This window comes from Amblyomma mixtum, chromosome 10 (assembly GCF_055824585.1).
Source record: "Amblyomma mixtum isolate Tamu chromosome 10, ASM5582458v1, whole genome shotgun sequence".
NCBI classification, from domain to species: Eukaryota; Metazoa; Arthropoda; class Arachnida; order Ixodida; family Ixodidae; genus Amblyomma; species Amblyomma mixtum.
The window spans coordinates 137,526,913-137,550,013 of record NC_143021.1 but is presented as its reverse complement, the minus strand read 5'-3'; the positions used below and the strand labels follow the sequence as shown (position 1 = coordinate 137,550,013).

At 46.5% G+C, this 23,101-nt stretch overlaps 1 protein-coding gene across 1 annotated transcript in view; it reads right to left on the bottom strand.

Moving 5' to 3' along the window:
- LOC149327062 (retinaldehyde-binding protein 1-like) overlaps positions 1-23,101 on the bottom strand; it is a 210,171-nt gene that overhangs the window by 141,401 nt on the left and 45,669 nt on the right. The window lies entirely within an intron of this gene.

Here is a 23,101-nt window from a genome sequence, read left to right as displayed (position 1 = left end):
CAATCGTTATAAATATCTTCCAATATTTTCACATATCACTATTCCACACCCTGATTCCGCAATGCCTGCATGACAGCTGAGGTTTCCACTGAGTCAAATGCTTTCTCGTAATGAATGAAGGCTATAGATATAGGGGTTGGTTATATTCTGCGCATTTCTCTATCACCTGATTGATAGTGTGAATGTGGTCTATGATCGAGCATCCTTTACGAAAGCCTGCCTGATCATTTGGTTGACTGAAGTCTAAGGTTGTCCTGACTCTATTAGCGATTCAAATACCTTGTAGGCAACGGACAATAAGCTGATCGGTCTGTAATTCTTCAAGTCCTTGACGTCTCCTTTCTTATGAATTAAGATAATGTTAGCGTTAGATAATGTGAGCCTTCTAGTTCATGACAGTATTATTATTTACAGATACTGCTGTCTGGGTATGTGACATTGCAGGAATGGTTACATAGAAATGAAAATCACAATACATAAGTCGGCATTTCTTTCAAAAACTGCTCAGGTGGCAGCTGTCGGAACGAACCATCAAGTTTATTCCACATTTGAACTGCATGCGCGAAAAAAGAAAATTTATTGCAACCAAACAAACACCGGGTGTGATATTCATAGGATCGGTCCGGCACATCACACGTGCAGAATGCCTAGTGAATAAAATGGGGCACCTAAGAAACGCACTTGCGCACAGTTTTGTGTCGCATGATAAGCCGGTGACATTTCCGTCGATGCTCGAGGGAATTCGGTGATAACGCATGGCGAGGATTTGAAGGGGGAAAAGTTGCGATCATAGCGGTCAAAGTGTAATCTGATTGCTTCTTTCTGTACCGACTGAAGTTTATCTTTGTCATGCACTAGATGAGGTGACCACACGACTGACGCGTATTCAAGAAGAGGCCTGACCAGGGATCTTTAAGCTGTTTGTTTATTTATTTATTTATTTATTTATTTACTTTTTTCTTTACTCTCCAGTCCCGGAGGCATTACAGAGAGGAGGGGCATACAAAATCAGAAGTAATTTTCTTGAAATGTTCGACATCGGTGATGGCAGCGATGAAGGCAGAGAGGTGGTTCCAGTCAATTGCAGTTCGAGGGTTATAAGAATTCAAGCAAAAGATGGTTCTGCAGTGCGGGATTCTTACCTTAAAACTATGGTCAGTTCGCGAGGATATATAAGATGGAGGAAGCAGTAACTAATATTTGAGAATAGGGTTAGTATAATAAATCCGATGGAAAAGACATAAGCGAAAATATTTACGGCGCAAAGAAGGAGCTGGAAGACCAAGATTTGACTTCAGTGTAGATACGCTTGCTGGTTGTGAGTAATTTGAAACAATAAAGCGGGCGGCGTGGTTTTGAACTGTCCTTAAAGTGTTAATTAGATATATTTAATTAGGATCCCAAATAGAACATGCCTATTCTAGTTTCGGTCTTATTAACGTCCTGTACAAATAAAGCTTAACAGAACTGCATTCTGAGAAGTTTCCATTCTTTAATTGCGCCTTTTAAAGTTCTTTTATTTAGCCTATATTTTGGTTTGGTTTATGGGAGTTTAACACCCCAAAGCGACTCAGGCGATGAGGGACGCCGTAGTGAACGGCTCCGAAAATTTCGACCACCTGGGGTTCTTTAACGAGCACTGTCATGGCACAGTACACGGGCCTCTAGAATTTTGCCTCCATCGAAATTCGACAGCGGGGGCCGGGATCGAAGCCGCGTCCTTCGGGCCAGCAGCCGAGCGCCGTAACCACTGTGCCACCGCGGCTGGGTGGTAGCCTATCTTCTCGAATGATATTGCGCATAAGTATTGTAGCCCTCGCTTTTCTATTCACATCTGAGAACTACCTGACTTCCCTCCACCAGCCACCATGGTTTGAACGCATGGCCTTCTACGATGGGCATGTTTCCACTATGTACAGGTATTGATATTTTCCTGGCTTTCACGAAAGCCGCCGATCACAATGGTTGCCTTAGGAAACAGGAGCGTGTGTGTCAACCGATGCAGCGAGGGAAGGCATCCGCGCTGAAAGAAAGGATCTCCTGCCTGTAGCCGCCGTCGTGAGCACGTGCCATTTGTTCCGCTACTATCCGTTTGGCAGAGAAGGAAGAGCTAGAGCCCTCAATTACTTTCTTTTTGTCACCGGCCGACAAGCGTAATCACGTAATAGGGCAAGTAATTAGCTTGGCAGCATGAAAACACTTGGGGATATGCGTACAACAAGCTAGGAACTTTGTCTCCAGGGGCTCGTGAGCTAAGATATGCTTCTGAAGATCATGTCGCACGTATTAATCATACTTGATAGCTTTGCTGAACGCATTTTTTTCCTTTATTTCGGGAGCGCTTGGAAATGTTTCTGATGAGATAAATACATTCGTATCGTCCAAAAAATTAGCGCAGAATCGCAAGATATAGAATGATAAAATATCTTTGCGTTACGTTTTCAGGACATAGCACCAGGCCAAGAGTTTGAAGTGAGTTATCAGATGAAACCATTCCAGCATGCGACACAAATGAATAAGATTTATCAGCAGTATCACTAAAAAGAGCGCTCGGAGTGCTCCTCCAATAGAAGTACATGAAGCCTCACGTCTATACGTATGTAATGAAAAAAAGAAATGGTGTCAGTGAGCTGATAACGTTTCTTACCTCACCGAGAAGAGTGCACACTTGCAAACACAGACGAAGGCTGGCTAAGGATCAGCGCATAAGCTTCGAAAAGCGACTCTTCAATGGCGGCTTTCCACATGTCAAATCAGCAATTTATGCTGCGTAGTTTCAATGCAGCGCACCTCTGCATTCTGGGCGACGAGAACTTGTGGTGGCTGCCGCGGCTCCGGGAACTGCCACCGTCCCACATTCACCATGCGGTATAGGAAAGTGTCCAAGCTGCTGAGAGCGATGAATTCCGTCTCCGGCGGATAGCATGGCTGCGTGGCTGGATGGCGCATCGCCAGTGCATAGATGTGTGGCGGGTGCACTGCCTTGCGATTTCACCTCCTTACGATGAGTGTCCCGCACTGCTGATGCGCATTGCTGCTGCCTTGGGAATTGGCCAACGCGACGCAACACTTGGCTGGACAGTGCACAGGACTGTGATCACCGCCTGCTTTCTGACCGAAGAGCCGGAGAACCCGGCCCAGACACACAGTGCCGTGTATGTAGCTCTGTAGCCGGGGCAGCCCTTACTGGCCGTCGACTACTCCGGCAACACCATCCAGCAGCGAGTGATGGTAGCGCTGCGCACGGCAATAGGTTACTCTCCTTGGATGTTGCTCTGCGTGCAAAAGAACAACATCGAGAACGTATACCGCGTCGCCCACCGTGCCCTGCGCGAGTGCCTATCGCAACCAGGCATCGGCCTACCACTCCAAGAACCACGTAGTTCTACGGTGGATTCCCGCACTGGAAATTCTGCAGCCTCTTCGGTTGATGAAGGCAAGTATACGCCACCCTTCAGGATTTTTTTCTTCCAGATAGCATTTATAGAATTAAAATATATTTTTAAAACTGACATTGCACTTGATATATTTGTATCAGCATAACAATTACAATAGAATGTACATATGCAATTTATCAGCTGGTTAGGGACTGTTCGCAGTAAATTATTCCGGAATATAAAAAAAAGAATGGAAGAGACACCAAAGCTACGCCTTAAGGGTATGACATGGTAGCGTAATGGGTTAATTGCCCTATATGCACGTTATTCACTGGTTTGCATTCATGGATCCCTGGGAGTCCTCATACCCCTCCTGGCGAAGTGGTGCAGCGTTTAACCGATGCGCCACGGCCCTGCGATGGCGGTGCTCGAAACAATGGGCATTGTGTGACTGTGGTTTGTGTTCCACTGCTTCAGCCTGCGGCTACAGGCCAAACCAAATGCCTGGACGTGCATGTGAGGAATAGCAGGCGCAGCGCGGAACAGAGGTGGCAGGGAGTCAGGTTCAAGCTGGAGGTTGAGGACGATGTACAATGACCATCCGCCCCAAGGACAAACGGCTGCCAGAAGATTTGTTTTAAAAAGACATTTACCTTTACATTTCTGGCGGCTCTTAAACGCTTCCAATCACTGTCACTATTTTTTATGTACTGTTGCCTGAACATCGACCTTAATACTGGTTCCCATTTGAAAAATAGCGATGCCTGTAGAAACTGCAGGCCCTCCTGACTTATTCTCGTTGAACTATCGGAACCTTTAGAAAAACGAACTAAATTTACTTTTACAAAGAAAGTCGATCACTGCCTGAAATTCACAAAACCATTTTATTGTAATTTCTCAGGTAAGATTTTCGCGAACGGTAACTCACTTTGCAAATTTCAGAACATCGAAAGAGCGCCTCTGCTGCGATATCTTTCGGTCTGATTGGGCGCCCAAACTTTACCGGCCAGCAGTGTATAAATCATGGCACTCAGAGATTTGTACCAGTGATTATCAACAGCACGAACAGGAAAGCACAGATAACACAATCCGGACCACATGCGCCTCTCCGCGCATGCGTCGATGGTCCTTCTTTCCTTCTTTCTCTCTTTTCTTTTCTCTATATATTTCCGAGCTGGAAATAAAGGGGCGTCTTTTCTGCTCTGCGAATCGGCCTGTTTTCATCACGTTGCTGCCGGCCTTTGGCCGGTAGAACGTAACAGTGGCGACGAGGATTCTGCTGCAGCAAGGAAGCCAGCATATACGCCCAAGCACGACAGCGAAGCAGAAGGAGCCCACCACCAGCAATGGCACACAGGCTACCGGAATTTGAAGACGAAAAAGATAAGTGGCTGGCGTACCTAGTCAAGGTGGAAGCCTATTTCGAAGCAAATGATGTGAAAGACGATGCTAAGAAAAGGGCCTTGCTGGTAGCTGCGCTTGCAACAAGAACGATAGAAATTTTGAACGGGAAGGTAGCAACGCAAAAGCCTAGCGCCCTGACCTACAAAGAAGTTGTGCAGGCCCTAAACAGCTACTACGACCCGGTAGCGAATTAAATTTCTGAAAGTTTCAAGTTCTTCCATCGCTGCCAGCAAGGAGAATCTGTACATGCATTCATAGTGGCAATACGGCAGTTGGCACTCAATTGCAATTTTGGAACTGCGCTGGACAGAATGATAAGGGACCGTATTGTGTGCGGCGTCCGGTCCAAGAATGTGCACAAGCAGCTGCTAGCGACGAAAAATCTGACTCTTGAGGAAGCCGAGGCTCTTGTCCTTGCCGCAGAGAGCGCTGAGCGCGATTCGCAAGGTATTGTTACGGACCGAGAACACGCGAGATTGCTAAAGCTCTCTGGTCAATACGAGTCGCGCACGAAGTCGCAGGGCGTGCAACAATGCAAATGTTGCGGTAAGCATGGTCATAAGAACAAGGCTTGTCGACTAATCAAGCGCAAATGTTACAAGTGTGCACGGCCAGGGCATTTAGCTAAAATGTGTCCGGCAAATGAGCGAAGTAGAATGCTAGCACTAACGGCACAGACGACAGAAACCGATAAGAGTGATAGCAGCGCGTCACAAATTTGGTCCTTGACCGCTCCGCGCTCTCATACCCCCCATCAGGAAACATTTTACGTGGAATGGCATCGAAATAATGATGGACATGGATACCGGCTCTCCTGCTTGCGTCATTCCCAAGAGCATTTACGAATTGCACTCTCATCGATGGCCGCAGCTACAGAAGTCTGAAGTACAGCTTTCATGCTATCTGGGAAAGTTGCCGCTCCTCGGTGCATTGACAATGCCAGTTTCATATGAAGGTACAACAGTGCAGTACAGTCTGACTGTTTTAGACTGCAATGGCCCCAGTCTTTGCGGTCGAGACCTGCTGAACAAATTAACAGACGAACGCATTCAGGTGCTGAGCGTCTATTCGAAGGCTTCCGTGGCAAGACAAACCTTGGAGGACGTGCCGACGCTGCTCCAGCAGCACTCCGACCTCTTCACTGAGGGTGTTGGTCTCATGAAAGGCCCGCCAGCCCGACTGCACATCAAGACTGGAGCAAACCCAAAGTTCTTCAAGGCAAGGAAAGTTCCTTTTGCACAGCGTGATAAAGTGTCTAAGGAGCTTGACAGATTAGTCTCAGCAGGAATAATGTCGCCAGTCCCTCATTCTGAATGGGCAACGCCCATCGTGCCAGTTTTGAAGAAGGACGGAACAGTGCGCATTTGTGGGGACTTCAAGTCGACACTAAACCCTGTGTGCGATGTTGAGCAGTACCCCTTGCCTGTCATCGACGACATTTTTGCAAACCTATGTGGAGGAAAAAAATTCAGTGTGCTAGATCTTCGCGATGCTTACAATCAGGTCGAGCTAGATGAAGACTCTCGGAAATTAGCGGTGATAAGCACACAAAAGGGGGTACCGTTATCCGCGACTATGGTGCGGGGCAATCCAAACCTGCTAAACAAGGTTTGCATGCAATCAGCAGTGGCAGTAGCGGTTGCTCGAGATATTGGAATGGCTTCTATCCAATTGCTGTGAGCGTCGACGATTACCAACAGCATCTTGTTACCAATAGGCCCTGCGTTGTCGGCATGCCGTTTGATACCGTTCTCGCGGAAATTAGCGGTGATGAGCACACAAAAGGGGCTCTTTTGCTACAACAGGTTACCGTTTGGAATCGCATCAGCGCCAGCGATATTCCAACGGAAAATTGAATCGGTGTTGCAAGGACTAAAAGGGACTCAGGCTTATCTAGACGATGCCCTGATAGCCGAGAGCAGCGAGGCTGAAAACGTAAACCTGCAAGCGGTGCTACAGCGTTTCCGCGAGAACGGTATCAAACTTCGTTGCGACAAGTGCAAGTTCGGTCAACAATCAGTGACGTATCTTGGCAATCTTATTGATGCTGAAGGATTACACCCGCTCGAGAAGCACGTGGATGCAATCAGGCTAGCCACTTTACCGCGAAATGTTGCCGAGTTGCGGTCCTTTTTGGGACTGGTTACATTTTTTGCCAGTTTACAGTTTTTGCCAAATCTTTCCACTATGCTGGCACCGATGTACAGCCGTCTTGAAAAAGGTGCAAAATGGGTTTGGCAAGAAAAAGAAGACTCGGCATTTCAGAAGGCCAAGGAAGCTTTGTGTTCAGCCCCAGTGCTAGCATACTTTAATCCGCAGCTGGAGTTGTTGTTGGAATGCGACGCTTCACCTTACGGTGTCGGAGCTGCCCTTTTCCACCGAGTAAATGGAGAAGACAGACCAATTGTTTTCCGATCACGGACGCTTACATCAGCTGAGAGAAAATACTCCCAAATTGAGCGAGAAGCTTTAGCCCTGGTGTTTGGCGTGACACGGTTCCGCGATTACCTGTTGGGGCGTGAGTTCACGCTTGTAACGGACCACCGCCCCTTGTTGGGTCTTCTCAGACAGGATCGTCAAACTTCTGTCATGGCTGCCGCCCGAATTCAGCGCTGGGCGCTTTTTCTCGGGGCATACAAGTACAAGCTCGTCTGCAAACCTGGCAAACCGATGCTAATTTCTGACGCTTTAAGCCGTTTGCCTCAATCGCTACAGGAGCCGCAAGCGGAAACCGAAGATCTGTCGGAAATGGTGCTTATCATGGACGAATGGGACCAGCCAGCCGTTTCCCACCAAGAGATTCAAGCACTTGCAGCAGCTGACGGGTTTTTGCAAGCGATATGCAGGTACGTGACAGAAGGATGGCCCTCCGTCATGGAAGGTGACAACAGGGAAATGGTGGAATTCCGGAAAAGGCGACATGAGTTGTCTATGGAGAAGGGGCTGTTGTACTGGGGCCATCGTGTCGTGATACCAAGTGCGGCGCGTGAGAAACTGTTGAAGATGCTACACGAGTCTCATCAGGGTGCGTCTACCATGAAGACAAAGGCGAGGGCTAGTTTTTAGTGGCCCGGTCTAGATCAAGACATTTATAGGATGGTCTCAGAGTGTCGAAGCTGTGTGCAGGCGCAGCCCATGCCACCTGCACGGAACCCCGTCAGCTGGCCGATTTCGCGCGAGAGGTGGTCACGGCTGCATGCCGACTACACAGGGCCTATTGGTAACAAGATGCTGTTGGCAATCGTCGACGCTCACAGCAATTGGATAGAAGCCATTCCAGTATCTCGAGCAACCACTACTGCCACTGCCGATTGCATGCGAACCTTGTTTAGCAGGTTTGGATTGCCCCGCACCATAGTCACGGATAACCGTACCCCCTTTACCGGGTCTGAGTTTACTGTATTTCTGCAGAAAAATGGAATCGAGCATATCCGGACCCCACCTTATCACCCTCAAAGCAATGGTCTCGCAGAACGGGCCGTGAGAACTATCAAGGAGGGTTTGAACAGAATGCCTGGTGTGGAGTTGGCAACTGCTCTGGCGAGAATTCTTTGTAACTACAGGAATTCGCCACAGGCTTCAGGGTTTTCACCGTCCGAACTTCTTCTTGGGTACAGTTTGCGTACAAGACTAGACATGTGTTTTCCTCCTAGGAGCCACGAAATGCCCAAGAATCCAGCGGCTGATTCCACCAGTTGGTACTTCGTCAGGGAGATGCCGTTTATGTGCGCAACTACGGCGTCGGAGAAAAGTGGACACCAGGAAAAGTGAAATCTACGAGTGGTGCCCGTCTAGTCACTGTAGCAACTGAGGACGGAGTCGTTCGACGCCATGTCGACCAGATCCGAAAACACTCATCCGACACAGACGGAAGCTGTGAAACGTCGCGTCCTGAAGAATCTCCTTCTACGGCCTTAAGAACACCGAATGGCGAAGCTCAAGACCTTCCCGAGGGGCCTGTTCCTGAGATACGTCGGTCCACAAGAACCAGAAAGCCAGTTGAGCGCTACGTCTACTAGGAGAAAGGAATGCTGCAGATAACACAATCCGGACCACATGCGCCTCTCCGCGCATGCGTCGATAGTCCTTCTTCCCTTCTTTCTCTCTTCTTTCTCTATATATTTCCGAGCTGGAAATAAAGGGGCGTCTTTACTGCTCTGCGAATCGGCCTGTTTTCATCACGTTGCTGCCGGCCTTTGGCCGGTAGAACGTAACAATTTACTTTTACAAAGAAAGGCGATCACTGCCTGAAATTCACAAAACCATTTTATTGTAATTTCTCAGGTAAGATTTTCGCGAACGGCAACTCACTTTGCAAATTTCAGAACATCGAAAGAGCGCCTCTGCTTCGATATCTTTCGGTCTGATTGGGCGCCCAAACTTTACCGGCCAGCAGTGTATAAATCATGGCACTCAGAGATTTGTACCAGTTATCAACAGCACGAACAGGAAAGCACAAAAAGTGCCACCGGGATGTGTGCCACACCAGCCGCGGTCGCTCAGTTAGGTGACTTGGCTACTTATCCGGCGTGCCTGGCTTCGAACCCGACCGTGGCGGCCGCGTTTTGATGGAGGCGAAACGCAAGAAGGCCCCCATGTCCTGTGCGATGTCAGTCGACGTTAAAGATCCCCATATGGTCGAAATTTTTCCGGAGCCTTCCACTGCGGCACCTCTTTCATCCTTTATTCCTTCACTCTTTTCCCTTCTTCCTTCCGGTGCGGTTCGCGTGTCGAAGGAGATATCTGTGATTTATTGCACCATTTTCGTTCCTAAAAACCAATTTTTTCATCTGTGCTACAAATGCACGGAATCCGTGGTTGGCTTTGTCATTTAAAGTTTTTAATGAGGGCGGAGCGAAAGAATAGCGCTCACTAAAGAGGAAATCCTGATACTATTCGCAAACATATCTTTAAGGAACGGCCCATTTATAGCACAGCCATGCTCCATGCGAAGTAGAGGTGTGCTCTTGATTGAATGTGGTGTGTGTTTGGTTATGGTGCACACATTTTTGCATTTTATGTTTAATCTGCGTGTATTACTATGCGCCTTGTATGCAGACCTCTCAGTGGTTTCCGCAACATCACGTAAGTGTCGACTGTTCGCGTCATCAGCGGCCTACGACGGTGTGAATAGGCCAACTCGGCGAGAACTGCCTACTGCGCACAACGCAGAGGCCAGGCTCGCCGTCACCGGCTAGGCTGTTCCTGACGCCGCGCTCATCACGAATTCCTCCAATAGCCTATCGCATTGTTTCGCATACCCGGCACCGAAAGCCCAATATTACCGGATGCATTTCGTTCTGTTCATTTAGAGTTGAACTTTGTCATTTCCGTTTATATTCCCGGTGAGCATAAATGCAGGTCTGTCTAATCCGCTGCCGTAATCGTCTGAAAACGTACACGCGCACTGCATTTGCAGAGACATAACGGCGAAGTGGCAAAGGTGTATCATAAAAAAGGCAGCCACCAAGTCACCATAGAAGGCAGCTGTATTCCTCCTTTTCCATGCCTTCCCTTTTCCATTAGTCCTTTTTCACTGACGTTGCAGTGCAGGTGATCTCTGCCGCTGCGCACGGCGAACAAACGTTAGAAAACTGTGGGGGATACAGATTTAATTCGTTTCATTGGAAGCTGTGCAGAACTCGAGTTAAACAAGAAGAGGCTGTCACAGCCACTTCGGCGCACGCCAAGAGCGACTGCTCCATCGTATCGCTTGTGTGCTGGCGCTGAGCCGATTGGTTGCAAGTGCCCGAGTTACCGAGGGTGCGCAACCGCACTGAGAGGAAAGTAACAAGGCATTGAGGCGCTCTTAGCAGAAGCGAACGCTCGGAAAAAGCCGAATGTTGTAACGCCCGATTTAGACCACCATGATGTGCTAGGTGGCTCCTCTCATAGTGCACAAAACACTCTCATATGAACAGCCTATGATAGAACAAGCTTCTCTAATATAATTATGAGCACAAAGATGACTGCGAGATTCGCCAGAGACGGTGAGCATGCTGCAAGTAGTAAACGCCTCGTGACTCACCTTGAACATGCCAAACACTGCGATTATTGAATATCGGGAATCGCGGTCTGCGCGCAGCTTAAGGAAGATGCTATGAGACGACGGGCGCCCAGCCGTGTGCTTCGTTCGCATGCAGCGACTCCTGCTGAGTTTGTCGATCCGCTCCATCATAGAGCACTGATGGAGAGAACAGTCGAAGCTTGATTGGTGTTACTAAAATAACACAAAGGAATACAGCTTCTTGCTCCTTGCAAACCAATGAAACCAGAGATATCGTCTCCATTTCAGCGTCTAAAGTAAGGTGCGCGATCACTGTCAGAAAGAAAAAAATCACCGATGGGACCCATGAAAAAGCATTCATTTGCCCGACTGCACATTTTTGCTTGGCCAGTGAGCAACACGTGTAGCGCATTAACGTATAGTATCAGAACTGTGGTTCAACTCGTGCTATGCTAACTGGAATAGACTGGCACTTTGGCCACTGTCATCCGGCGCGACGAGAGCGCCTTGTGTTATCGCGTTCACCTACTGCCATGGCTTCTGCTCGTCTTTCTTTTCACTAGCGCTACACTTTCTCGAAACATACGAATAGCTTCACCAATCCTTGCCACAACTGGAACTGCTCGCCTGGAATGGTGTCCGTTAGGTAAAAATTAACGGTGCATTAGATTTGGCTAACCGAGTGAGAAGCGCTAGCTTCACGATGGTTTAGCGTAGCAAAGTCTTCTTTTGGTGTTTGCGGGGCGTTTCATTGCTATTTTCCGGGCTAAACCACCGTGATGCTACTGCTTCCCACTTGGTTTAACCAAAGCTAAAGCACCGTTAGTTTTTTATGCTCGCCTGAACGCGTGACGTTACTGCTTAGCACCTGAACACCCCTTGTAGACTTCATGCATAGGCGCTCCGCCGCTCAGGCGCCTAGCACGCGAACACCACACGTGCACTTCGTGCCAGGCGCGCCGGTGCTAATCCCGTTATGTGCTTTTCCCGTACAGCCATACTCCCGTTGTGTAGATCTGGTGAGCAACCGTTCGGTAATGCGCAGTTGCGCAGCCTGCGCGCGTACGTAGATCACTGGGAGGGAGCGCGCGAAGTTTAAACGACTAAAGGGGCCGTAGAGCCCTCCAAAATATAAATATGATTTTGGCGTATTAGCATTCTTGTGTAATAGCAAAGTCGAAACGAAGCTAACGTATCAGCCACTGGTCTTAGAAATAATCTAGGCTTCTATCACCTCCCTCCCACGCTTTTGTTGGGACGGCGTGTAGCATTATTTTTTGCCACCTCTGCTGCAATGGAGCGGCAAGCTGGGCTAGTTCATGCGTGTTTGTCTTGTAAATGGGATTATTGCTCCAGAAAACACGCACATCAGAAACAGAAGTGTACAAGAGGCGCTCAGCCTCACGACTGAATTTATTGAATGAAAGATGACATATATACAGTGAACAAAACCACGTGCTGAGCGCTATCCTTTTCCTGCTGTCACAAACGCTTCCAGAAACAACTCACAATCAGCAAGTACAACTGAAGGATTGCTTACATATGCACGCGTTTTTTTTTCTTTTTTTGGTAAATTGTTTTGTTTTTGAGCGAAGGAAATGTCGCAGAATCTGTCTCACTTACGTCGGCGGACACCTGAACCGCGCAGTAAGGGAAGGGAGGAAGGTGGGAGTGAAAGCGGAAAGGAAGGAAAAGGTGCCGTAGCGGAGGGCTCCTAAATAATTTCGACCACGTGGGTATCTTTAACGTGCATTGACATCACACAACAGATGGGTGCCTTTTGCGTTTCGCCTCCATAGAAACGCGGCGGCGGCGGTCGGGTTTGAACCCGGGTACTCCGGCTCGGTAGACGAGGGCCTTAACCACTGCGCCGCCGCGGCGAGTAAGTTTTTTTTTTCTTTTTTAATATAGGCCTCGAACAACTCTCTTGTACTATGGTCCCTATGCCTGCGTAAAATTGTAGTCTTGTCTAGAACCGGAAAGCGCACTTTCTTTTTTTTTTTTCAGAGGCACTGCAAATGTATTATAACTTGGGATACTCATCGGAAGAGAGATTATTGAAGTTTTCTATTATTACCTTTCCTCCAAAAAACTTAAGCGGTCAGTCTGCGCGTGTCCTGTCCGCCTCTGTTTCTGTTCTCCGTGTTCGTTAATGTCCTTGTTTTCAAGGTGAACAACGTCTTCTGCTTTGTTATCTCATTGAAAGACTACTCTAGATTACCCATTATAAGAACTTAATCATGACACAAACTTCGTGCACTACGCCAGCTGCGCGTTTCTTGGCTTGCACGGTGTGTCATCAGCTGTATTTGGCGCTTTCATTTTTTGAACACTATACAGCGAAATGTTGATAGCTAGCGTGGTGCAGAAGACAGCATTTGTGCGTTGTGGCCCCCCGCCATTATGTGAAAGCTTGTGAAGGTGCACGTTCCTTTAGAGACGCTGGCTTTTTTAGTCTGCAGGGACTGTTTACTTTCGTGTTTTTTGTTTTTCAGTACTCTCCCCAAAACAGTGGATATCACCTTTGGTAGACAGCCGGCTATCTAAGAACGCTTCGCTTGTGCCTCAGGGCTGAACCCAATGCACTTATGGCAGGTTTTTCTCAACCTGCTTCAATACTGCTTCATCGTATGCCGCGTTGGAAAAACTGCCAACTCACATAGACAAGAGCCCCGCCGCGGTGGCTCAGTGGTTACGCCGCTCGACTGCTGACCCGAAAGACGCGGGTTCGATCCCGGCCGTGGCGGCTGAATTTCGATGAAGGCGAAATTACAGAGGCCCGTGTAGTGTGCGATGTCAGTGCACGTTAAAGAACCCCAGGTGGTCGAAATTTCCGGAGCCCTTCACTACGGCGTCCCTCATAGTCTGAGTTGCTTTGGGACATTAAACCCCAATAAACCAAACCAATCACATAGACAAGACCAATGTTAAGTTTTGTTCTGAAGCCCTTTAGTTTTGAAAACAACAACGCAGATGCATGCGCAAGATAAAATATTACAAAAAGGGTAAAGTGTGTAGTGTCGAAGCGTTTGTAATACCACGTAGTTCTGCTGTTTCATGCATAACTTTCTGCACACGTTCTTTATTAGATGTTGCGCAACGTAGTGCAACACCGTCCAAATAAACACCTGCTGTAATGTTTTCGTAACTTCTCCTTGCTTGATGCAATACAGATCAGGTGGTCGAATTAATCTACGCCCTGCAACTGAAGCGCCTGCCCCTCACCATATTTAGCTGCCTCTTCCTCATTTACGTAAACCCATAGCTGAGGTAAGCACCCAAAGTGAGGCAAATCCTCCACTTCCTGTTTGTTTTTATAGGTAATTGTAGCTAGCCGTCACTACAAAAGTAACTGAAGCGTGGCAGCATAGAGTAACTTGCTTTCGTCACGGCAAATTCGTCGCAGGGTGACAACGCTAAACCCCTCAGTTTTAAGCCCACAGTTGTGTGCAACCGTGTGCATCGTTTTTTTTCTAATTTTTCGTGCGTCCTCTTTTGTGTATCGTGGCTTTTAAAATGAACTCTTTGGAGTCTCAAAAATGCTTTTTTCATGAGTAAAAAATTAAATAATAGGCAGACATGGTGAGAAGCTAATTATTATGCTAATACCCTCATTAAATAAGCGGAAATAATAAACTTGCTCTTTCCTGCAATCTGCCATCGCATGCACATCTCAAAAGTAAAAGTGTACAATTCTTGGAGTGTGCCATTTGAATAGAATTTTATCTGTGGGCGTGTCTTCCACTCATTCTTCTACAAATTTCTTAGTCAAGCCAAGTTACCCTTGCCTCCATGACGATGAGGACTGGCCCCCAAGTCCTCCCGGTACACAGTACAGCAGCTGCGTACCAGCCGCCGCGGTGGCGGAGGTGTTATGACGCTTGGCTCCTGAAAAGAAAGACGCCGTTCGTTCCCGGCCGCGGCGGCTGAATTTCGATGGGCGAAATTCTCGAGGCCCGTGTAGTATGCGATGCCAGTGCACGTTAATGAACTCCAAGTGGTCGAATTTTCCGGAGCCTTTCACTACGGCGTCCCTCATAGCCTCAGTCGCTGGCCGTAACAGCCCCATAAGCCAAACCAGCTGCGTGATGCATTCATTCTGCGAACGGTGTTAGGGGCCACCTGGAGCTCATATTTCGTTTCCTTTTGACTTGAGGGCACGACAAGTCCGATAAATTTAATGAAATGAAGGCAAATAGGTCGGTCAATACTCTTCAGGGAAGAGCTGCGTTAAAACTCAGAGCAGTTTCACGCGGATCGTTACCGCTTTAAAGGGTCATTACAAAGAAAAGTTCAGAATTCTTTTTTTTCATCAGCCTATAAAAGACACTAACGCACAGCACCCTCGCTCTTTTGGCTACCTAGTGATTTATAATAAATGTGCGATCTGTTCGAGCGTAGTATGCGGTGGGCCACCCACTATTACCATTCTGAAGCCGGCTGATGTGGTCCTAACACATTTACAGTGTTATCCTCAAAGACTGCTGAGAGTGAATGTTTGTTACTTTTTCCCTAAACTTTTCAATTGTTCGCTTTCCATCTAATTGCAGCGGGAGCTGTTCAACGTGTGCTGTTTACCTGCGACAAGTGCGGCGGTAGCTTCCCTTCGAGGGAGCACCGGGAGTGGCACTGGTGGAACCAGCACCCCGATTAACCTCCGATGCAGCACTGCAACGCGGATCAGAAGCATGAATTCCTGTAGCGCAACACATGGGAGAAGGACCTACAGCAGTGGTAGTGGAGCCCGTATTTTATTTATTTCATAAATACTGCCGACTGCCCTTTGGCGGTACAGGAGTGCACAAAGACAAAAAAAAATACAAAGTAGTAACAACAAAATAAAGGCAACAAAAGGCGATTACAGTACGAGGACAAAATTCAATAAGACCAACGGGAAGCAAAAAAAAGTACAGGCAAATCATCCGACGTCAAACAGCCTAAGTGAACAGAATAAAAACAAGGAAACCGAAATCCACTGTGTACTAGACGCGCTACGGCGATACATGAGCCGAAACAGCAGACAAGAAAGATTCTGAAGATACCAGGTTGGTGATTTCGCTTGGCAGTCGGTTCCATTCGGAAATGGTGCGTGGAAAGAAGGAACAAGAATATGCTTTTGTTCGGCATCGTGGCATCATGATAGTTCTTTCGTGTTTGTTATGGGTGGGGCGACCTGCTGTGCCACCAGTGTTGATTTCTGCTGACGTGACTAAGATGTTCATCAAATAAATGAATTTTTTTCCTGTATTTGTTCCTCGGGCAGTGTCAAAGAGATGACTAAGAGCCTGACGTTGCCTTGACCCCTTGTACAGGTTCTTGCATCAATGACCGGAACTGCAATGATAACGCTTCGGTCAGTAGTAGGGATACAATGTAAACAACTCTTTAAATGTATCGTCCTGTACATCAAACGGAAGCGATCAGACGTTGGAATCACACGAAAGAAACCCCGGCTTCTGTTTACGCATCCAGGTTTGTATACAAAGAGCACAGGCAACAGAAAACACTAAGTGCGAAACTGGCACTAGGAACATAAAAAAAAAATACACGAGAAAAGCAAACCTACAATACTTGAACAATTTTGTGGCAAGCATTACATACATTTTCCATGTGTAAACCGTGGAACTCGGAAGGGCAGTTCAACCAATTTGGTAACAGTCTAGTTAACAATAAGCCCTGAGTCGTGTACAAAATTACTGAATTAACCACGAAGTGTCTGCATTCACAATTAAAAATAGTTAGATTTGTTGAAATGTATGCGGATTCCAGAGGTATTCAACAGTTTATTAGACTGAAAAGTAAGCCCGTAGCGACCATAATTAGTTTGTACATGGGCGCTCTCCGTTTAGGATCACGGAAAAGGTATATACTGCTAGGTTCTCTTGGAGGGATAAGCAGTTTGTTTCGGTGGACAGATCGCAGCAGTTTAAAGTAATTGACCTGGATTGCATTTAGCATGTTGTTTTCAATGAAGTGTGGCCCGGTCCGTAAGTTGGGCTTTTCGCCTTTATCGTTCTCACACTAGCGTAGTACGTTTTTTCGTGCGAAAAGTAATTTATTATAGTTATAGGTTGTCGTCGTTTCCCAAATTAGTATTTCGTAACCTAACCTAGAGTAAAGAAAGGAATAATATAAAACCTGGTTTAAAGCAGCGGATACAAGATTCCTGATTTTGTAGATGCTCCAGTTATTAACGCTAAATCAGCTTTTAGTTTATTAACATTGGCAGTCTATGAAAGCTTCTCGCTCAACCATGCGCCCTAAAACCTCCGTTCTTTTGCCTGTTCTATGAGAATTCCATTATAGGTTATGTTTATGGCTGTATAGTAATGCCTATTTATCGGCTTGAATGTTATGCACTTTGTTTACTTGTATTTAGACTCAAGTTGTTTTTTATAAGCCATCTTTATAATTTCAGTAAGTATAGATTAGCAGCTTTTTTTCAAACTTGCTTTGTTTGCTCCAGTCAAGAAGGCATTGGTGTCATCCGCATTTAAAACTTTGTCGGTAAAGCCCACGATGGAGGTAATATTTATATACAGTAGGAATAAAATTGGCTCTAAAATTCATCCTTCGGCCACACCCTGTAGAATTTGAATTTCAGTGGTTGATGTGCTATTAATGTGAACATCGTGGTCGTGACCACATGTTGTTCACTAATTAAATTGATTGCTATTCCACGTACTGCATACATTTGGAGTTTATTTCATCAAAACATTGTGCTGTACAGTGCCGAATGCTTTTTTAGGCCCAAAAATAAAATTAAGGTCAAAAGTTCGTGTTCAATATTTTCCACCATATTTCTTTAATATGAATCAGAGACATTCCAGATTATTTTTTTTGGAACCTGTATTGGGCAGGAGTAACAATCCAATGCTTCTCAATGAGGGCACGAGCCGGTCACTTATACCTCTTTCAAATATCTTCGAGAAAACTGGAAGGCCGGAAATCGACCGAGAGGTATTGATGTCTAATACACCACCACATTTATACAGAGGGCGTGACTTTGGCAATATTTAGTACTTCAGGATAACCTTGAGACTTAAGCATCGCACTGATAATATGCGCTAGTATTGGGCTAATAATAGGTGTAATGTATTTTAGCTGGAATGCTTTTATTCCACTCTCCACAGCTGTTGCATCATTTTCAGTTGCGCTATTACTGTCTGAGTTTCAGCAGGAGTAGATGGCAAATCATAATTGATTCCAGCAGGCTATGTCCTTGCGGGCAGTTTTCCGCGCGCGTATTTTGCCCGAACTGAAGATTGATTTTATCTGCCAGTTCCTGCCCATCCCTATGCTTGTTGTCTTTTATTATTGCTTGCACAACACCACAAGTCTGCTTTCAACACATAAGGCGGTTAATTATGTGCTATACTTTTTCTGGTCTCCGTTGATCTGGATAAACTCGTCATAAAATTCACATTTTGCACCTTTCAGGTCCGAGTTCAGTTTATTCCTCATATTTTTGCACTCCAGAAGCAAAGCAGGATTACTATTTCTTTGAAGCATTATACATTTTTTTCTTGGTGGGTACAGCCGAAATAACAAGACGCAAACCCAGAAAGGAACACGTAGAACGTAGACGAAGCTGACTGTCAACTAAAGTTTTATTGGAAAACCCGCGCTTTTTGTTTCCTTGCCAAAAAGATCTTGCTTTTATCTCCCGTGGGGTTTGTTCAAGAAGGAAATTTCTTTTCTTGATAGAGAGCTTGATGGTGTACTAACGCACCCCTGTCCTGTTTCCCGTATCGCCAATGCTTCCAGGATCTCACGTGTCACTTGGTCTGCAAACCTTTTCATGACTTGAACTTCATGCAACTTGGGCTCACACTTGCGCACTTTTTTTCCTTTTTTGTTTTCTTTACAATCTCTGCAATGCAGGGCTAGATTGCTGCTTGGGGCACCTGATAGCGATGATGCATGTTCCCTTATCCTATCATTAAGGCACCTTCCCGTCTGCCCTATATATTGTTTGCCACAAGCCAGAGGGATATTATAAACCACACCTTTGACACACTCGCTGAATCTTGTTCGGTGTGCGATCTGGCATTGCTGCTTTTTTTGCCTGTTGACTCGGGCACACATGCTCATTGCCTTGTTCGGTGCAGAGCAAACAACCCGGACCCCGTGCCTCTTGCCAATCTTCATGAGGTTGTGGGTCAATCCATGAACATACGGAACCACTGCTAATTTCTCCCTTTCATTGCCTTCTTCAGGTCCACCTTTCCTTGCTTGCACTCTTTTCACTTTCCGCAGCAAGCGTTCAGCTACGCTGCTGAGCATCGGAACGGGGTAATCCGCATGTTTTAGCCTATCAATCTGCCGCCGAAAACTTATCTCCATCTGATGCTCACACGATTTCTTCAGAGCTGACGAGAGAGCAGCACTCGATATTGCCCTTTTCACGGTCTTTGAATGGCTTGATGAAAAAGGGGAGAAACTGTTTCTTCGCCCTAGGCTCGTACCTCCAACATAACTGTCCGGGTTGGAATTCAAGGCGCAAGTCCAGGAATTGGAGCGAATTCTTGGCTGGAAGCTCGTGGGTGAATTTCAACTCTGGGCAGGTTTTGCGAAAGGTCTCCAGTACGCTATCCTTGAGTCGCTCAAAGTCCGTTGAATCCACTGTTCTGCACAGAACCAAGAAATCATCCACATAACGAAAAATCCGTGTGACGCGATTTTCTTTCACAGATTCTTGTATTCTCTTGTCGCATGCGGCCAGGTACAGGTCACTGAGTAGTGGTGCTACCTTAGAGCCGATGCTGACGCCTCTTTTTTGGACGAACAAGGAATCCTCATGAGCGACGATCGTAGAGCCAAGATAGGCGCGCAGCAGCTCTAGGAACCCTTCCACCGACACTCCGGCCGAGTTTTGAAAAGAAACGACTCCCTGCTCTTCAATGGTTTCTCTAAGTATGGTCATCAGTTTCTTGTGCGGAATTGAATAATACATTTCTTCGATGTCAATCGAGAACCCGTACATTTCGGTCGTTTTGAACTCTTTTATCTCAGACGTTACTTCTTCCGACTTCCAGATTCTAAAAGGATCTTCTACCCTTAACAGGGAAAGTTGCTTGAACAGGTGCTCTGACACCAACTTCTGCCACGTGTCTGCTTCTTAAACGATGGCGCGGAAGGGGGTACCAATTTTGTGTGTTTTTGCGTTGAAAAACACCGACAAGGTGCAAATCTTGGTAGATTCTACCTTGGTATACAAACGGCTCATATTATTCTGTTCAAGAAGCACCTTGACTCTTCTTTTAGCTTCCTTCAGTTCTTTCTTCTCGACCTTGCGGAAATTTTTGTTGATGGCTTCTAATGCTCTTGTGTTGTAGCTGCCGGAATCGAGCACTACAAAGCCGCCCTCTTTATCTGAAAGACATAACTTTAAGTTATTCTCCTTAAGCTCCTTTACAGTCTTTTCAAAACTATGCTTATAATGTCCGCGTTCCTTTGAACGGGCCAAGACGTCAACACCTTCAGCCACAACCCCGCTAACGTCCTCTTCATTCGCTCTTGTTGCGACACGTCTTATAATGGCGAGCTTCTCTGCGGCGTGAAGTTTTGGGGGTAAGGCAAATTTTGGACCAAGTTCCAGTACTTCTTTTGAAGGACGTGAAAGCTGCACAGTTCCTATTGTAACTACTGGGTTCTTGCTTGTCGTAGCATGCTTCTTCCGGCCTTGCATACATATTTTCAAACTCGGTAGGAACCAAACATTCCACATGTGCTCCGTGCTAAACCTAGCGTTGGCCAAATGAAAACGATGAGATTTTTCGTCACAACACCTCACCTTGAGGAAGCCGGTGAATAAGCGGATTTGTCGCCACAACTCAGCTCTGATGATCTTCATAACTCGCCTTGCGTGTCCTTCGGAGGGCGAAAATTCTCCAAATACTGGCTTCAATTCTTCACACAGTAAGTTCTTCTTGATGCAACGTGAATAGAAGCGGGCACGACAGGTGAAGAAAGCGATGTGATGGCACAATTGTTGCGGATACAAAAGATGCGGGTAACATAAAGAAACGCTCAGAGTGCTAGAAATGAACGTTAAAAGAGTAGAAAACTGAGCTAGTTGGTTCATAATTCTTGGTGGGTACAGCCGAAATAACAAGACGGAAACACAGAAAGGAACACGTAGAACGTAGACGAAGCTGACTGTCAACTAAAGTTTTATTGGAAAACCCGCGCTTTTTGTTTCCTTGTCAAAAAGATCTTGCTTTTATCTCCCGTGGGGTTTGTTCAAGAAGGAAATTTCTTTTCTTGATAGAGAGATTGATGGTGTACTAACGCACCCCTGTCCTGTTTCCCGTATCGCCAATGCCTCCAGGATCTCACGTGTCACTTGGTCTGCAAACCTTTTCATGACTTGAACTTCATGCAACTTGGGCTCACACTTGCGCACTTTTTTTCCTTTTTTGTTTTCTTTACAATCTCTGCAATGCAGGGCTAGATTGCTGCTTGGGGCACCTGATAGCGATGATGCATGTTCCCTTATCCTATCATTAAGGCACCTTCCCGTCTGCCCTATATATTGTTTGCCACAAGCCAGAGGGATATTATAAACCACACCTTTGACACACTCGCTGAATCTTGTTCGGTGTGCGATCTGGCATTGCTGCTTTTTTTGCCTGTTGACTCGTCCAAAAAAGAGGCGTCAGCATCGGCTCTAAGGTAGCACCACTACTCAGTGACCTGTACCTGGCCGCATGCGACAAGAGAATACAAGAATCTGTGAAAGAAAATCGCGTCACACGGATTTTTCGTTATGTGGATGATTTCTTGGTTCTGTGCAGAACAGAGGATTCAACGGACTTTGAGCGACTCAAGGATAGCGTACTGGAGACCTTTCGCAAAACCTGCCCAGAGTTGAAATTCACCCACGAGCTTCCAGCCAAGGATTCGCTCCAATTCCTGGACTTAAGCCTTGAATTCCAACCCGGACACTTATGTTGGAGGTACGAGCCTAGGGCGAAGAAACAGTTTCTCCCTTTTTCATCAAGCCATTCAAAGACCGTGAAAAGGGCAATATCGAGTGCTGCTCTCTCGTCAGCTCTGAAGAAATCGTGTGAGCATCAGATGGAGATAAGTTTTCGGCGGCAGATTGATAGGCTAAAACATGCGGATTACCCCGTTCCGATGCTCAGCAGCGTAGCTGAAAGCTTGCTGCGGAAAGTGAAAAGAGTGCAAGCAAGGAAAGGTGGACCTGAAGAAGGCAATGAAAGGGAGAAATTAGCAGTGGTTCCGTATGTTCATGGATTGACCCACAACCTCATGAAGATTGGCAAGAGGCACGGGGTCCGGGTTGTTTGCTCTGCACCGAACAAGGCAATGAGCATGTGTGCCCGAGTCAACAGGCAAAAAAAGCAGCAATGCCAGATCGCACACCGAACAAGATTCAGCGAGTGTGTCAAAGGTGTGGTTTATAATATCCCTCTGGCTTGTGGCAAACAATATATAGGGCAGACGGGAAGGTGCCTTAATGATAGGATAAGGGAACATGCATCATCGCTATCAGGTGCCCCAAGCAGCAATCTAGCCCTGCATTGCAGAGATTGTAAAGAAAACAAAAAAGGAAAAAAAGTGCGCAAGTGTGAGCCCAAGTTGCATGAAGTTCAAGTCATGAAAAGGTTTGCAGACCAAGTGACACGTGAGATCCTGGAGGCATTGGCGATACGGGAAACAGGACAGGGGTGCGTTAGTACACCATCAATCTCTCTATCAAGAAAAGAAATTTCCTTCTTGAACAAACCCCACGGGAGATAAAAGCAAGATCTTTTTGACAAGGAAACAAAAAGCGCGGGTTTTCCAATAAAACTTTAGTTGACAGTCAGCTTCGTCTACGTTCTACGTGTTCCTTTCTGTGTTTCCGTCTTGTTATTTCGGCTGTACCCACCAAGAATTATGAACCAACTAGCTCAGTTTTCTACTCTTTTAACGTTCATTTCTAGCACTCTGAGCGTTTCTTTATGTTACCCGCATCTTTTGTATCCGCAACAATTGTGCCATCACATCGCTTTCTTCACCTGTCGTGCCCGCTTCTATTCACGTTGCATCAAGAAGAACTTACTGTGTGAAGAATTGAAGCCAGTATTTGGAGAATTTTCGCCCTCCGAAGGACACGCAAGGCGAGTTATGAAGATCATCAGAGCTGAGTTGTGGCGACAAATCCGCTTATTCACCGGCTTCCTCAAGGTGAGGTGTTGTGACGAAAAATCTCATCGTTTTCATTTGGCCAACGCTAGGTTTAGCACGGAGCACATGTGGAATGTTTGGTTCCTACCGAGTTTGAAAATATGTATGCAAGGCC